The sequence below is a fragment of the Tupaia chinensis genome, unplaced genomic scaffold, assembly GCF_000334495.1.
Source record: "Tupaia chinensis unplaced genomic scaffold, TupChi_1.0 Scaffold148234_1, whole genome shotgun sequence".
Taxonomy (NCBI): Eukaryota; Metazoa; Chordata; class Mammalia; order Scandentia; family Tupaiidae; genus Tupaia; species Tupaia belangeri.
In genome coordinates, this window is record NW_006208084.1 from 6003906 (window position 1) to 6007600 (window position 3695).

Consider the following 3695-nt stretch of genomic DNA (forward strand, 5'->3'; position numbering starts at 1 on the left):
AAGTACATCTTTTGTCTTTTGGATGTGAAGTTGTATTAAAATGTGATAAGTTAAAGTTGATAGTTTTCTAGTGTACTAGACATAACTCTTTCAAACACCTTTCTACTTTTGGAGGAACTCCTTATAATGTGACTTGATTATGAAAAGCAAAGACGAATCTACCTGCTCTCTGGTTCCTGGATCTCAGGCATATAATGTAAGAACTGTCCAGTAGGAGGGAACAGCAAATGGCATAATAATTATGGTATTGGACTCCCACATAGTCAACCATGGTTTAAGTCCCAGACCTGGCAGTTTAAAACTCACACAGGGTGCATCTGCATGCATGCTCAAAATCCTGAAAGGAGAATGGAGGAGAAGGGATTTGCAGTGTGGCCATCCACTCCCAGGGAGGGTGATCTCTTGCTTTCTGTCTCTCTGTTTTTCACTGACTCTTTGGGAGCACATGTACCCTATAGCAAAAATATCTCTCAAAAAAAAGAGAGAAAGAGAGAAAGAGAGAAAGAGAGAGAGAGAGAAAGAGAGAAAGAAAGAAAGAAAGAGAGAAGGAAAGAGAAAGAAGAAAGAAAGAAAGAAAGAAAGAAAGAAAGAAAGAAAGAAAGAAAGAAAGAAAAGAAAGAAAGAGAGAGAAGGAAAGAGAGAGAGAAAGAGAAGAAAGAAAGAAAGAGAGAAGGAAAGAGATAGAAGAAAGAAAGAAGAAAGAAAGAAAGGAAGAAAGAAAGAAAGAGAGAGAGAGAGAGAAGGAAAGAGAGATAAAGAAAGAAGGAACAAATTGTCTAGTTGGGTATTTCACCCATGGATGTGAAGTGAATAATGACCAAGCAGTTCAATGACAGAGAGAAAATTAAGGTTTTATTCCAAGTAGCAGCAAGATCTGGGGCCAGCAGTATGAGGGTCCCATGGTGATATTGAAAACTGATTTTAAAAGAGTCTATTTTGGTACCAACAACTTTTCAAATCCATGCACAGTTTTATCCATGTTCTATGAGCTTTCTGAAGACCCCTCTTAGTGGCAGCAGGCCAGTAAACAATTTCTGCTGAGGGATTTCACCTATGGCCTCTTTAGAGAACATGCATTTCTTAAGATTGGTTCTTCAGTTTTCCAACAATTTTGGAAACTCATCAATATTTTCATAATACATGCATTTTCTTTTTGAAATCTGTTGCTTGCATCTAATGTTCCTGAGCAGTGCCCTGAGGGAAACATGCATGTGACATAATGAGATGTTCTCTCAAAAGCATCAGCTTCATGGCAGGATTTACAAGTAGACTAGTTTGACTTGGGCTTCATCAAGGTCCTGAATCTGGAAGGACAGATTGAGTTGCCTACTGAGTAAACCCATAACAAAGGTCACAAGGACCATGGTCCAACCAGGTTCCTGTGTCCTGATTACTTCTGTCTACACTAAATTCTACCACCATATGTAGGCAACCTTCACATACAACAATTCATAACTAACTAAGGCCAATCTTGTAAGGAGATGCCTGAAAGGTATGGGGTGAAGGTATTTTAAAAATGTCCTTAATGAGCAGCTAAAAATCAAGCTCATTAGAAAGCCTAATGAATACTGTGTAAGAAGAACTTCCTTAGGCAGAGAAAACACTTCATGATTTCTGTAATTTTTGAGTTTTCAAGTAAGTCTTGCTATTTATCCAAAGGAAGAGGCCCATAAAACTCTGCAATTAGGTTAGGATGGAATCCTCCCAAACTATTAAAACCTACTTTCCATGGGTCTCCAAGTCACGCTTCATACATTGACTCACTTACCTTTCAGAGCACCTCTGTAAGATCGCTATGATCATCTTTGTGTTGTTTATTTTGCACAGGAGAAAACAGGAACTTAACGAGGCTAAGTGACTTTCTCAGGGTCACACAGGTATTAAGTGGCAAAGCTGGGAGTTGAGCCCAGGCCTGCTTGGCTCCACCAGCCACATTTTTTCCAATAACTCACCCATAGTGTTGTTTTCCTTCCCAAGGTAATTGTCAATATCCTTTGCCAAGAAGTGCTAACGACTAATGTCTCTGACAGTGGAATGAACAGGAAGTCTCTCAGTGGCCCGGGTGACATGTGGGGTGGCTGCCATGAGATATGGGTGTGTAGGGATGGGCAAGGCTGTCAGAGAGGCAGGGTGATTTCTGACTTGATTGTTTTTCTCAGGAAGTCCTGGTGGGGTCATTAATCCTGGAAGGGTGAAGAAAAGAGAGAGAAGAGTAGGGGGTGGGGGTTGGAAAGGGAGAGACAGAGAGGGCAAGAGACAGAAAGAGATTGAGATAGAGAGGCTCAGCCCTTACTCCTATTCTCATTCCTGTCCTGAGCGGAGTTCACGGGCCACAAGTCCAAGTAGGCACCCCTCACCACCCAGAATCAGAGGTGCCCCTTCAACAAGCCCTTCATAGAGACAGCTCTCTACTGTTCTCTGAGGCTCTGCCACAGTGCTTGGCCTGGCAGATTTTCTTCTTTACTGGTATTTCTCCATTGGCCCAGATCTCTGGGGCTATATTAAACAACATAGCTAGATACCATTTGAGATAGGAGGTAAGAAATAGAGCACCTTTTCAACCTTGAACAGGGTGTCCTTGGAGATGAGCTGCTTAGGGTATGGTTTGCTTTATTTCAGAGCCTTCTGAGGGCATAGAATACCTACCCAACAGCACCCTAAAGGGAACATCTGAAGACGAAGAGATTGGATGAGAAAAATAGACTCTTAAGGGAAACCAATCTGTCCTGACAAAGAACCACTCTTCCCTGAAGGGACAACACACTCACACTGACTATGAGTTGACAATAGCAAAAGCACAGGGAATGTTCAAGGAAACAACTGTGCCCCTTTCCAGATGACCCTTATGGTTTGGGGTGAAGATTCCCTTTCAGAACACCGGTCTGGTATCCCACTGCTTATTGCTTCCCTGAGAAACTAAGTTACCTGATGGGAAAACAAGAGCTGATCATTTGAGTTTTATGAATGAGTTGTGTTAATCTATAAAATCACAAGGAGGAGGTTTTGACTCTCTTCTTCCATTTTTCTCTAACTGATGAAGTGTGTGGTTTTGGAGATTCCAATGTGTACCCAGCTTGGTTGCTCCAAGTCCAATCTGGTAACTGAGAAATGAACAAAACCTCCTGGGCTCTCAAATCTGAATGCTTATTCCAGTCCTAGAGATGACAACTTGGTACCATTTTCCTCACTCTTTTATTTCAGTTTAGAATCAGAAGGGACAGAAGAGCTATTGGATGGGCCTCCTCAAAACCCTAGGTATTAAAAATGGCAGCTATTGTTATTAATATCATTATTGTCATGTTTTGGAGACATATCTATTAATAATGAAAGTTTAGGATTGCTATCCTCATTGGTTTCATCAGAGACAGCCCATTACCAAATGACCTCATGGTCAGCACCTGTCCTCTTATCCCAACTGCTCCCCACTTCTCTCCCCTAAACACTCATACATCATTGTCACTCCACACCCACATATCTTCCTGACTTCTTTACGTATAAATTTTTGCTTCAGAAGTAGGGCAGCCAAGGTCACCGACAATACAAAGAGAGAAAGTCATAAATAATGTTAAAATTGCATTGTTTCACTGTCTTACACCATGGCTTGCTAGGTCAATTTTGCTAAAGTCTGCCAAGTATCTAACAGAAGGAAAGGGCCTACTCAGGAGCCTCCACAGTCCCTGGAGTATTTACAGACA